The sequence below is a fragment of the Pteropus medius genome, unplaced genomic scaffold, assembly GCF_902729225.1.
Source record: "Pteropus medius unplaced genomic scaffold, Ma_sr-lr_union100, whole genome shotgun sequence".
In the NCBI taxonomy this organism is placed as follows: domain Eukaryota; kingdom Metazoa; phylum Chordata; class Mammalia; order Chiroptera; family Pteropodidae; genus Pteropus; species Pteropus medius.
In genome coordinates this window covers 40,477,866-40,492,213 of record NW_024349800.1, presented here as the reverse complement: position 1 = coordinate 40,492,213, position 14,348 = coordinate 40,477,866, and the positions used below count along the sequence as shown (strand labels likewise).

The window sequence follows — 14,348 nt, the reverse complement described above, 5'->3', positions numbered from 1 at the left end:
CTCATACACTCTCTCTCTCACTCTCTCTCTCTCTCTCATTAAGCTAAAATTCAGCCAATGGATAAACTTAGTGAAGCAGCATCTGGTAACTTTTCCAGAAGACAGGGACATTTGAGGTTTCACAATAGGAGAAGCATGGCCCTCCCACTTGTAAGACAAATCTTAACACATATAAAAATAACTTTGACACCTACTAATCTATAAAAATAAACAAACAATAGCAAGCATATACGGGAGAGCGGGTTTTCTATAAATTGAATAATATAAAATAAATTGAATAATATAAAATGAAATGAATAATATAATATAAAATGGGAGAGCGGGTTTTCTATAAATTGAATAATATAAAATGAACACATATATTCTGAGAACACTGAGCCTGCTGTTGGAAGATCACTCTGAGATGGAATGAAACACAAGTCAAAGCCTCTTCCTATCTTTGATTCAATGACTGCTCTGTAAACTTCCTCATATGGCATCAAACCCTATTTAAAGTACTCCACAAATATGTGAGAATTATTAATAAGAAGCAAAATTAACAAGAATGTAATGTAGGCATATTTCCATCAGTAAGTCACAATAAAAGAAGTTTCCATCACAAAAATTAGTGATGATTCTTACTTTGAAATTAGATGGTGAATGTCTTCAGTAATTGGATTTTCTTCCTTTTAAAATTTCCTAATAGATCCTGAAAGATTATACTATACCCACTACAGGAATTCAATAAAATGCTAAATTAATTACACATAGCCATGACTTAAAATATTCGAAAACGATATGCTATACAATATAAATATAAACATAAATATAAAAATAATTGAAATGCTAAACAGTAACTAAAATTTAAGTTACAAATTAACACATGATTTTCTGATAGAACTACCTCTAAGCCAGAGATGATGAACCTCCTGGAAAGAAAAACTTTGGCCTGAGATAATGGGCTGCTCGTGTGCTGCCAAGGCAAAGAAAATAAGATACCTCACAACACAGATGATGCACAAACACAGAATATGTCCAAATTAAGAACCAAGATGATTTATATTAGTAAACAAATGCTCACTATTTGCCTCTAGCATCTTCTTTCATGTTTCTTTGGTTAGGTCTTAGTAAGCATGGAAAGAATAGGTTACTCATTCTTAAGATGTCATGATCTGTAGCAACTGCTGTCTTGCAGGCTGTACATGCTTCATATCAGATCAGAGTATCCTGTTCAAAGATAGCCAGTGATTAGATAAAGGTTACGTGCCTTCTCTCCTTACATCTCATCTAGATAATGCCAGCAGAGCTGTGAGTCCCTCTCTTGGCTTTGGCAACCCAGTTACAGGGAGCTTGCAGGTTCTCTAAAGTCAAGCAGAGACAATTTACTCACCATTTTTATATACATTTGGTTTTAGAATTTGTTTTAGAAACATGTATTTTAGCACTCTCACTATATCAGATTATGAAAGAAAATAAAGTTACAAGGGAAATAAGATAAATTATGTACATGTATGAAAACAGTATATACTATTAAATGGATAATGCAGGTATGGAACAGAATACAATCTATGATATCATTTTGTCATTTGTAATAGATGAGTGTTTAGCACATGTATGGGAAAATTTTGAAAAGTACTCCATTATTAGCGATGAATTGGGGTAAGAGACTATGAGTTGGGTATTATGGAATACTTTTAATTTCTAAAACCTCTAAATGGATGGATAAATAAATATTACTATGAAATTATAAAAATAATAAACATACATCATTCTGTAGAAAATGTATCTTGATTAAGACACAATGTATTCTATTGTATACCTATTCTGTATATCTTCACAAATTCAGTTAAAAGTGCTAGGTCAATAAAGTGGAATGAAATCCATTACTTCATCACTTTCCAGAACTTTTAATGTGCACTATAGATGTCTATTGAGAATAAACAGTCATATGAAGCAGAATAGAAATGTTCCTATACAGAAAATGGAATCTCTCAGTGCTCATGGTAGCCTGTACCCCTGGTAAGTTTTGGCCAATTTGCTTTTAAGTCAAGTTAAAGTCAAACACAGCTCCCTATCCCCTCCTTGAGAACTCCAGGTTTAGGGGTAGGATTTTTGCTGTGTAATCCTCTACCCAATAGGAGGGTCCCTCAGTGCTTAAGGTTTTCAGAGTTTAATTCCTAAACCTGGCCTGGGCTAACCCATTTCTTGCTAAATTGCAAGCTCAGTGTTAGAGGAAGGAAAATGCAAATTCATCATGCAGGTCAGCCTTATAGGTCTTGATGGGAGGAAGAAGTCTGACAGAGTTATTTCAGAGACAATGAGAGGGCAACACATTCTTGCTGCCCAACAAACCCTGGAGAACAATACTTGAGGTTTTGTTCTTTTTGCTTAAGGCTTTGATTCCTGCCTAAATACAAATTCCCTTGAGAAAGCTCACCTTTTGAACTATTCCCAGCCATTTTATAGCCTAATATGAATTGTTCTATGTGATCCTTATGAAAGAAAGCACTTGAAGGGGATGATGCCCAAGAGTAGAAAGGGGTAGAGTGGTATGGTATTTCCTTATTTGGTGTAGTATTAGCTTTGCTTTGTGTGCTCCCTGGTCCTTTGCGCTTATTTTTTCACATATAGAAAAGTGAGGTCGACAATTCATTGGTTCCCTGAAACAGGTTAAGTCACCTTAAGGTAAGTCATCTCCTTGCTCAAAGAGCATCAGTGAGCACCCTTCCCTGACGTTAGCTTGGTTTCCAAATGCACATAGATGGATGGATGGATGGATAGATAGATAAATAGATAGATAGACAGATAAGCAAGCAAGCAAATAGTAGAGGATAAACAGTTACCTTCTTACCTGATTCTGACTATTCTTCTGTTACTCTCTACGAATTAGTTGGGTTCTTTGTTGTTGTTGTTGTTGTTAAAAGTAACAAAAATATTTTAGTATTTTCAAAATAAAAACAAATAAAATAATTGTAAAGGTAATTATAATGGGATTTGGTACGTGATCCCAATATTTTTCCAATATTCTAAGTAGAATAATTTTCCAAAAGAGTACTAGAATGTGAATGGGAAGACAAATGGATAAATGCCTATTTGGGAACAAAGTTTCTGGAAAATTTAAATTAAAAATGTTAAAACTTGTTTTCTCTCTGTATTTCTTCTAGAGGTCAATATGTTATTATATAGTTAGTTTATGGTGACAAGTGAGTTAAGGAACTTATGTAAAAGTGACTTCTTCTGATGGAATATACACTATTACGATTGTACTCGATGATTCTAAATTCTCACAAATTAAAATATCATGTGCATTACTATCCACTTACACTTTATATTTTAGGTGATGGAGACCCAGAGAGTATACAGGGTTACTAAAAAGATCAGTCACTGAAAATACGAACAGTATCCTTGACACTGTGCTAAAGGTACTAACTACTGTAAGATTTATACCTGAGTGAAATGTCAAGAAGGGAGCTGGGAGACTGGGCTTGTCAAACACAGCTCCTGGAGGTCCCCACCGCATACAATAAGAGATGGCAAACGCAATTCCAGTCATCTCCTGAAATTTCTGCAGAAGCTTGAACTTTCGGGACTTAAGCTTTCAGGATCTCATTTTAATGATGAGTAACATGAGATATTGGACTAACTCAATTTTTCTTCCTCTGTGAGATGTTCTATACAAGAAAAGAAAGGCAATAGACATATGACTCAATGTAAAACTTGAAAAACACCTACTTAAAAAGAGAGGCAGAGTAGCATATAATAGACCCTCTAAAGAGTTTGGCTGCAAATAAATCTTTAAATTCTGTTTAATTATGCATTTCTTCAATCTGTTTGGCCATAGGATAAACCCTTCCTACACCACCTTATCTTGTCTCTCACCTAAGAACATGCCTTTGAACATCACCTATGAACATAAAACTCAAGGTTTATGTAACACTTTAGGAAATTATGGATTAATCATCTCCAAGGTCATTTGAAATTCTAATTAGTATAATAACTGACTTAAAATTTATATAGCACTTACTACCCATCAGGCACTGTTTTATTCACTTAATAAATATGAACTGATTTAGATTAAGTTAACATGCCAGTGCCTATGACTGTCAGCCTTCTATGCATTAGGTAGGGCTCATAGGACTAAATACCTACATATACAGAATTGTTCAGGCAATGATACAGAGATAGTTAGAGTTTAAAAAAGTGAAGGGATTAAGGAGTACAAATTTCCAGTTATAAAAACAGAGTCAGTAAAGTACAGCATAAAGAATACAGTCAATAATATTGTAATAACTATGTATGCTGCCAGATGGGTACTAAATTTATTGGGTTGATTGCTTTGTAAGTTATATAAATGTCTAATCACTAGGTTGCATACCTGAAACTAATATGATATGTCAGTTGTAACTGAAAAATAAAAATGTAAAAATAAATTTAAAGCACAGATTATAAATGAAACACAGACATACCATAAGTTCTATAATTGTGCTTACTCATTAAGGATAAAGATGTTCATGAAGAAATATATGAATGAAAAATATAATTTGAAAACTACTTTGGGAAATGTTATATCTCATCTCAGAACCACTGTACTTGTCATTTGGAATCAAAGGAAATCTGTAAGCTTCTGGCAATGATCAAATGAATCTCAGAAAATTTTTTTTCCATTTTTATTATGGAAGTATTAGTGACTAAAACATACAAAACCATTCAATAATCAATTAATGGTCAACAATACGCGAGTACCTGGGCCAGGTATAGGGATAGAGGTCCCAGGAATTTCAGTCTTATAAGGAAGACAGGGTGTGTCCAATGGTATTCTAATGAATCAGGGAAATGGCAGGCAGAAGGCTCGGAGAGATGTTCAAGGAAAGCTTCCAGGAAAACTAACTGACTCCCCTTTTCCTGGGACAAATCAAAGAGATAGGTTCTATTGATTCCACAAGCTATCTGTCTGGGATTTTTTGCAATTTTAAGGTGCCAAGGACTAAATCTATGCCAACGTAGGTGAGAGAAGATGCACTAGAGAGAGGGATTCAGTGCAAACTTATAATTTCCATCCAATCCTCACCCTGCTCCCCCAATGACGTGAAAGAAAAGGGACAAGAAACCAGATCATTCAGGTGTGCACTACAAACACGCCATGGTGGTTTAGGCTCTGAGAAAGTTCATCTTTGAGTAAGACGTCCAAATCCACTATTTATATTAATGTAAACTATTAGAGAAGAAAACATCTGGGAGAAATGCGCCCAAAAAGTATATTTGGAGAGTAAGCAATCTTATGAAGCACTATTCAAATGCTGTGAAAAAAAATTCACAAAACTTCAGGTCTCCTAGTGGCTTTAATCTTGGCCAACGTAGCCCAGTTACACACATTTAAGATCTTAAGATTGGGCCTTCCGGGAAGCTCTTATTCAAATTGGCCTTTGTTATGTACCTAGCAGGACCTAGATCCTCAGACTGATTGGATGCCAAGAATTCTTGAACCTAAGATTCATCACAGAGCACTGAGCACGACAATAAGCATGTGAGATGCCAGGGCATATCTACATGCTTCCCCACCCAATCTCTCTTGCCTTGACATCCACATTGTGAACTAATCCGCACAAGTCAGGATGAACAATCTGTTGAGAACTCTGAGAGTCACCTTCAGGGTTTTGTCTGTTTTCAAAAAAGGACAAGATGTGATAAGCCATGGATTTTCAATTGTTGTAATGGGTTCAATTTTAGTAGTCCAAACTTAGAATGCAAAGCTTTTCCAATCCTGCTTGTTCCTCAAGAGTCAAGACACTCTTCATTGTGTGGTGGATGCTCACGATTCATGGGGATGAGAGTGAAGAGTAGATGTTTTAATACTCCATCTCCTTTGGTCTCAATCAAAGCACAGCAAAAAGCCTTCACTTTGGGTCCTACTACTGTTCTCAGATCTCTTATTTTTTGCCACATGCTTTAAAATGAGTCACTATACCCCTACCTTATCAATAATATACGTATTTAAAAATAAGCACGCTTGAAAAATGTTTGTGTTTCATAAATTATAGTTTCATTTATCTGCAAAGGAATTTGGAGTGTAATGGAGAAGAAAACATGTATTATATCTTAGCTATGTAGGAAAGCAGTCAGAAGATATCTGTGAGACCGACTGCCTAAGGAGAATATCAGGGAAAAAAAAATCCATACAGTTAAGAACAAGAAAGATGATTCTTTTAAATTCTGAGAAGAACAGGACCTCTCTTTTATCCCTGGAGTTGTTAGTCAATGAATAAAAGAAATGAACAAATTTGTGTCTGACTTTTCCCAACTTTGAGCCAATATGCTTTACAATGACCAGAAAATCTGCAATTTGAAAACTTCCAACTTTCCTATACTCTTCGGAACTAACAAGAGCTGGCTTAAGACTCTGAATTGGTTCATTTCTTGGGAAACCTAGCTATTCTCTCTGGAAAATTCTTTCCCTCACATCTCACATCTTACTCAGCTCTCTAGAATGGATATCCCTACATTCAGGGTCCTTTTAGTTCTCCTAGATTGCAAACAGTAAGTAACTGACAGAGTGTGTGAAAAGATGGCTGAGCTTTTTCTTTCCCACTTTGTTCTTTTGCTAGAGTTGAGATGGGCGGCTACTTGCTTTATCATGAGAACTTGCACTGTACTCCATGTTAAAACGAATCAGCATCACCGGGAAACTGTTAGAAATATAAATTCTAGGGCTCTACCCTAGATGAACCAGAATCTCTGGGCATGGGGCCCTGCACTCAGCTGTAACTAGTTCTGCATCGTGGTCACAAGCACCATCTCTCTCAGGGCCACAGCCTGCCATCAGAGTTATTGTGACCCTTTCTGGGAAAGAGAACAAGCTTGAGTAAATGTTTTATTCTCTCCCACCAGAGCTTTGGAATAATGGAATTTACAAGTCTGGCCTTTCGAGTACAGTCCCCAAAATGGAATGCAGGACACAGGAAAGCAGAGAGGGAAAAAAGTCTCTGTGCCAAACAGAGAAGAATGACCTGTATGGCTAAACTGTTTTGTCTGCATCCTGTCTAAAGGCACCAAAATTTACAGAGAATAAACGAAGGGAAGGGAAAAACCTTGGAGCTCAATGATCTTTCGAGTTTGGAGTAATTTTAAATTGAGCAATAATCTGAGCATATTTCAGCTTGCATCTGTGTTCCGCTAAGTTTCAGTCTGGCTTTTACTCCCCTGAGTAATCAGCCCACATACAAGCAGGTTAAGAGATGGAAAACTGCTCATTTCATTTTCTATTTCCCAAGTCTTCTTTTGTATATACAACAAAGTACAGCACGTGACGGAAACACTTCCACAGCATCGAGGTAACAGGCAAAGTTTAGATAGAATTTGGGTAGTTTTCGGTGCCTGGGTTCAAACTCTTGCTCTGCCACTTAGTGGCTATTTGAAATGTGGCAACTAACTTATGCTCTGTAGGATTTATTCATTCATTGATTTATTCATTCAACAGTGCTGTTTTGAGTGTCAATTATGAACCAAAAAATGTTACAAATACTGCATACATAGTGAACAAGAAAGATACTCTGATCTCATAGAACAAACTTTCCAGAAGAAGATAAAAAATAACCCCCCCCAAAAAAATACATATATAAATAATGTTAATCCTATGAAGAAAAATAAAGCAGGGTAGTAAGGATAGAAAATGCTATTTTAAACAGAATAGGTGAGAAAGCCTCTTTGATATTTGAGCAGAGAGCTGAATAAGATGAGAGATGTGAGGGAAAGAACTTTCCAGAGGGAAAAGCAAGTGCAAAGGTTCTGATGGAGAAATGAATGTGTTTGGAACACCAAGAAGACCCTTACAGCCAAGAAGTATAAGGGAGGAAGAGACTAGAGCTAGATCACATGGCCTATAATCAATGGTATGGGTGTGTGTGCGTGTGCGTGAGTGTGTATGCGTGTGTACCTGTGTTAAGAACACGTAACATAAAATCCGTTTCTTATTGAATCTTTAAGTATATGATACAGCATTGGTAATTTTAGGCACCATGATGTACAAGTAGAGGTCTAGGATTTATTCATCTTGCAAAATTGAAACTTAGTACCCTTTTATTAATACCACTCCTTTTAAGAGCAATAGGAACACACTGGAGGTGTTTAAGCAGAATGCTAGGGCCTGGCTTAGACGTTAAAGGATCATTCCTGCTGCTGTATAAGAATTCATTGTGGAGGTGACAGGAAGGAATAAATTGTGGGCAAGAAAGGAATCTGGGAGACTGGGGAGAGATGATGGTGGCATGGACAAGCTGTGGGGGTAACGAAAGACAGATAGGTCATTTTTTGAAGGAGTAGTAACCACTTTACTGATGAAAAGAATCAAGGGTAATTGCCAGGTTTTTGTTCCAAGGAATTGGGTCAATGGTAATGACATTCAATGAAATCAGAAACCCAAAGAGAGGAGTGGGTTTGGGTGAAGAAAGGAGTACATTAAGAATTGCTTTGGATGGGTCAAATTTCAGATGCCTATTTACTAATCTTTAAATTTACAGTGGACACCTCATGGAGTGTGTCAAGCATTAAACGAATGCCATGCATGTGAAGCACTTAGCTCAGTGTAAGTCAAATAAAAAACATGTAGTAAATTAATAGTATAGGCTTAGTATCGCAGTCCTTCAGGGATAGGCTTAGTATCTCAGTCCTTCATGAAAAAACAAGTGTAGTTATTTTCTCAGGCTCGAATAAGATCATTTAAGAATGACGTGGCTAGATGCTGAGGTTGCAATAAATAAACCAGTGCCACCTCTGAACTTAGAGTGAAGAAAGCCACACCTTGCTTCTTCTAATCTATAAATTTAACCACATAAGAGGCAGAATCTCTTTGAGAATTTCCTATGCCATGGGTCCTTTGTACTATCAAAGAACTCAGCATGAAACAATCAGAACTCCAGCTTCAGAGCCAGACAAGTTGAGTTCAATGCCTGGCTTCATCTCTCACAAGAGATGAATGTGACACAAGAGAAGTTACTTAGTTAACCTTTATGACCCTTACTTAGTTTCCTTATCTGTAGATGGGCGTTAACACTCACTTCACTAATATATGAATCCTAAGTTGAAGCCAAAATTTCTCTAATTCTAAAGTCTATATATTTTCACCTTCAAATCAACCACATCACTAATAATAAAAATACAGAAATGAAATAAAACAGTGGCTCATAGCTCATACATTCTTTTTTTTTTGGTCTAAGAAGGCAAAGTCATATGAATTAGAATTTTTTAAATGTAATGTAAGATTTCAAAAAATAAGCTGTATTTGCTCCAGCCCTTGTATATTTACTGAAGGAAATTATAGAGCAGTTGGGAAGGGACGTTTTCTTCTTAATTTTCACACGAGGATGAAATGTTTTCCAGGGATGAAGGATAGCACAGGGGTCAGAATTAGTGCATGAGATCTCAGTTCAAAATTCAGTTTGAAATTGGAATCTGAGGAACAAGTCACTTAATATTTCTTAAGGCATACCACCTTCTCTGGAAAAAGGAGGGCTGGCTTAGCTAACCGGGCAGGCTCCCTCCAGCTCTACATTTTGATGGTCCTGAGAATTGTTAGGGAAGATCAATCATTGTGACTCTGAAAGAAAATATTAGATCCTCCATCTCATCAAAGAATCCAGTTTTTCAGATATTTTAAATATCAAATCAGTGTATCTAATAAAATAAACCTCTTTTCCCCAGTTTAAAAAACTTCTAACTTCAAAGAAGAAAATAAATCTGCCTAAGAAACACAATACACAGACAGAAGGTATTTTGTCTGCATATGCTCCATCCTCAGTGGACATTTTACCAGAGGCATTAGGCTGAGCCACGGTTAGGTGTTCTCAGAAGCATGGGGATGGCTGAATTATTACTCCATGTTTAAATTTGACATGGCATTTGTCTTATGTAGATATTATGAAGTATAATGTGTCATATTATACAAAACTGAAAGATTTTATAAATTATAAAGGTGCCAAAACTAATCTTTCGATAACAAGTATAAACTAGCATTTTTTGAGTACCTGTAATGAGCCAGACTCTCCAGTAGGCACTTTATATAAATTATCTCTAATCCTCAAAATATTCCTGTAAAGAAGAAGTTATTACTGTTGCCATTTTGTAGATGATGGAATTGGCTTCAAGAGGTATGTAACAGGGTCCAGGGCTATTATGTGAAAGAGATGAAAAGCAGATTCACGTCTCTCTGAAGCTCATAGCTGCATTCTTATTCTGTAATGCACAGGATTAAGTCTTCTTCTAAGTAATATTTAATTCACTACAAAAACTCAGACAGTCTTAGGTAAAGCATTATAACTGGATTTTGCCTGAAAAATGGAACCCCCCATTGTACTTTGTATCATATAAATCTGTATGTTAGTTATTTACATCAGGTGTCACATCTTACCTACTTTAAAAGGCAGAGACTGAGTCTGAATTTCATTTCTGTAAAATTCAGAGTAAGCATCCAAACGCTCACTGAATGAATGAACACATATTCTGATTTGCAACGTGCCATGGAGATGATGTAGAAATGATATATTTCCCCCAACCATCTCATCTCTTTGGTTTCTCACCTATTTGCTCGTCTCTCTGGTTAAGAGTCAGTATGAGTGACAGAGAAGGACACACCATTCAGAGTGCTTTCCCTTCCACGGTGATTCCCAGCTGCCCGTCACTTATATTCTGAGATGTTTTCAGTACCCTAATCGTCACTTCTAGTGTCTGTTCTTAGTGATGTATCAGATCTGAGTAGATCAGCCTACTGAACAGTGCATTCAGCAATGAGCCTGAATTTCTATATTTCAATTCAGTTTTCACCCAGGACAAACCAAGCACTCACAAACAACTTTCTGCATACACTAAAATCTGCCCCTTTCTCATTAAACTGAAGGAAGATGGAGTAGGGGTGGGGAGCTTTGGTGGAAACAGTGAGGGGCTCTGTGTATCACAGTTCCTGGTTAGCTTGCCTGAGTGTTTGAGGTTGTAGAGATTATCCAAAAGAAAGATTCAAACCAACAAATCCAAGGGACTCCCCTATGATCCTAAGGTGATGTACAGCAAATACAAATCAAGGGGTTTTCAGAGCAGATCCCTCCCATGCCACACAAAATAGATATGTGTGTGTTCATTAAGAATTCAAGCCTTATTCCAAAGAAGCAAAAAGCCAACATAAGGAAAATGGGAAAAAGTTTTTAAACGAACATCACTTATATCAATCTAACTAATGATTCTACCTAGCAATTGTGACATGTTATTCCTTTAGAAATATACAGACAAGTGGTTTGTATTTGTTTGGGGTTTTTTCCCTCTTTTTAAATTTATTAACAAAATTTAATTTATTCATAAAAATTCAGAGAAGAAACTTGTACTTGTATTGGAGTTTGGAGCCAATGTATACTGTGAAGAATTCAATTTAAGAACAAATTCAATTAGGGAATTAAAGTAGCAGAAACTAAATTTAGCTCAGAAAATTAAGATTATTATCTCTGAAATGACATTCTCCAAAGCTTAAAAGAATCCATTATGTTTATTGGGGAGCGTTAGGATTTCAATGAATGTCTCAAATGGCTATCTTATACTTCTCCATGCTGTTCTTTCCAATGGAGAATGGATATTTCTATTCCTTATGCAAAGGCTGGCGAGTTCTCTTTCTATAATCTTCGGGAATTCAATGACGCCCATGAGCCATCAGAACTCATTATCCAAAGTGCGTGTAGAATTTAATTTCCTAGAGATTATGAAGACTATAACCCAAAACTCGAGTCTCTAAAACTTTGCATGTAATTTTGCCTATGGACAAAGAATGGCTTGAGCGACTTTTTAAGGTGACTTTTATGTGTACATACGATTTAAGTCTCCAAAGTTTAGGCTACTCAGGCACTTTTGAAAATATTACTGAAAATATTTTGAAAATGTTACTGAAGCGGTCACATTTTATTCAGAAAGAAAGTGAACTTTTTCATACAATTTGACTGCTTTAAGGAGTAGAGTGCTGCTTTAAATTAACACCAAGATTTTAAGTTTTTAAAAAATAGGCATTCATGTTTATCTGTTAGATCCAGTTGAGCTAATCCCCATTCTCTCCAGTCATATGGATACCAAGTAAGAGCCTTCCAAATCTTTGTGGCTTATCTGGTGTATCTGTGGGAAACCTGGGAGGGTATGAAAAGCTCATTTATAGAAGGTCCGCACCCTATCTTATTTTTAAATCCTTATCTTTGATTTCCGGAAGGGGTGGAGACCTCAAAACAATGTTTTTGGGTTTAACTTCTGACTTACTCCTAGTTCATCTATAACTTTCTATCATCAATAATAAAGTTATGGGGGGGGCGGGAATATTTTTCGGTACTAGATTGAAATTTTTTTCAATGAGAATTTTTCCAGGAAACATTTTCCTGCCTGCTTAAATCCTCCCATCTTCAAGTACGTTCTTGCTGTCATAGAGTTATGTCTCTGAGTTTCCTTGCAGACCAACTCTTGACAGCTACAAAAGAGATGAAGTGAAAAAATCAATCTTCCTTCTAGAGCCCTTCCTTGTGGCCCCATCCTTCTGGTCATTTAACCATGAAAACTTGGCCTCATTTGTGACCCTTGTTTATTCTTCGATGGCTCTCCAAGTCCTGTTGATTTTTCATTAAGGAAAATGGCCCTCACACATTATTAAACAATTTCCACCCTAACCTCTCTCCTCTTATGTCCCATTGTAACATCACTAACATATGGAGTTCGATGTTTTAATATTATGGTAAAAACATTCTCTGGAGCTGTGAACAATGAGAAGAATCCCCAACTATAGTCAACTTTAGGCAGGGTACAATTCTAGGCTTGAGAACGAAGAGAGAACTAAAGGAGTATATAACCCACAGATGTACCTTCTCCCTGAATACTGCCCACATGCCCTTCTACTTGCTTTCTCAAAGTCCCCCTCCCCTTCTCCTTATCCCTTTGGACATCTCTGTCTCATTTTCTTTTCCTCGACTGGTCCTTGAGAGGGGTAAATAGCACTATCCCAGTTACCACTCTGCTACCTTCAATAGAGGTAAAGCCCTTTGAAAGGAGAGAGACATCACAATAGGAGCTATTTCCTCATGGCCCCAGACCCTCTTTCTGGTTCCAAAAAGGGAAAGGAAAGTAGATGTTTAATAAGTGTATCATCTTACTGACACAGCACACAGATGGTAAGTGGCTAAGCAATGAAAAATAACACCAAATTGGAAAACTTATTATACATAAGTCATTTCATTGTTGTGCAGACGTTTTTATAGGACAGAGTCCCAGAACTAGGGTTGCTAGGTCAAAGGACAAATGCATCTCTAATTCTGTTAATTACTTCCAGATCTCCTTCCATAAAGGTTATACTACTTTGCATTCCCTCTAGACATGTATGAGAGTGCTTGTTTTCTTTCTGCTTTGGAATGGAAAGTAATGTCAAATTGCTGAATTTTTGCTAGTCTTATGAATGAGAAATAGTTTCTCAGTGCAGTTTAAATTTACTTTATCGTGAGCAAGATTATCATATGTTTAAGGGCTATTTGTATTCTCCCTTAAATTTCTGTATTTGGCACAAGGCATTTTGTAAGCCAAAGCACTGTTTCTTTACCTTCAAGTCACATCCCATGGGCAGCCCACTCTTTATATTTGCTAGATATAAAGCCAATGCTGCTTACATATGTTCTAGATTTGAGTGAGGATGGAGGTGACATATGTATCAAAAGAGCAAAGGGGCTTAAAGATTTCGTTCTCACAGTTAAGCTTTAGTTACTGGTTCGGCAGAACCTGAATGAAGCGTGTGAAGGTGACTCTCCAGAGCATAGTAAGGAGGGAGTGCTTACTCCATAAATTCATATTTTGTGCTATTTTGGGATCTTGCCTAGATGATCTGTCTTCTCCTTTTTTTAAATTGTAGTATTCTCACTTCTGTAAGTTCTGTAAATCTTGAAAAAGAGGTGGGGTGGGAGAGAATAGCAAGAAAAACTTTTCATATCTGATGATTATTGTGGTTTATAGAACTCTATTTCTAGATACACATCATTATATAAAAGTGTTATTGTAGTTTATTAATTTGCTTCTATTTTGTTTTTATTGAGGTAACTGACATCATATTAGTTTCATATTATAGTTTATTTTTGACAAACATGGAATATTGAGTGCCCAAATGGCACACCCCTCCCCTTCAGAATGCCTCCAGAATATCCCTGGAAAATTTTAAGATTAAGTGAGCAGCATGGCACAGAGAAATGCTTCTTACAGAGTGTTATGCATAATAAAATTTCTATTAACTATTAATATGTACTCCTTGAAAAAAGTGTTGTCAAAAATATATGGGAAATGCTGCATTAAATAAAGATAAAGGAACTCTTTTATTGAAAGATGTC

General features: G+C 36.4%; 1 protein-coding gene and 1 long non-coding RNA gene across 18 annotated transcripts in view; both read right to left on the bottom strand.

Moving 5' to 3' along the window:
• Positions 1-262, bottom strand: part of LOC120621739 (uncharacterized) — a 9,966-nt gene extending 9,704 nt beyond the window's left edge. The window contains exon 1 of the long non-coding RNA XR_005658282.1: positions 10-262. This is a non-coding gene — a long non-coding RNA (uncharacterized LOC120621739). The remainder of the gene's footprint in view (positions 1-9) is intronic.
• The window catches only part of SLC8A1 (solute carrier family 8 member A1), a 352,258-nt gene that overhangs the window by 207,038 nt on the left and 130,872 nt on the right, over positions 1-14,348 (bottom strand). The window lies entirely within an intron of this gene.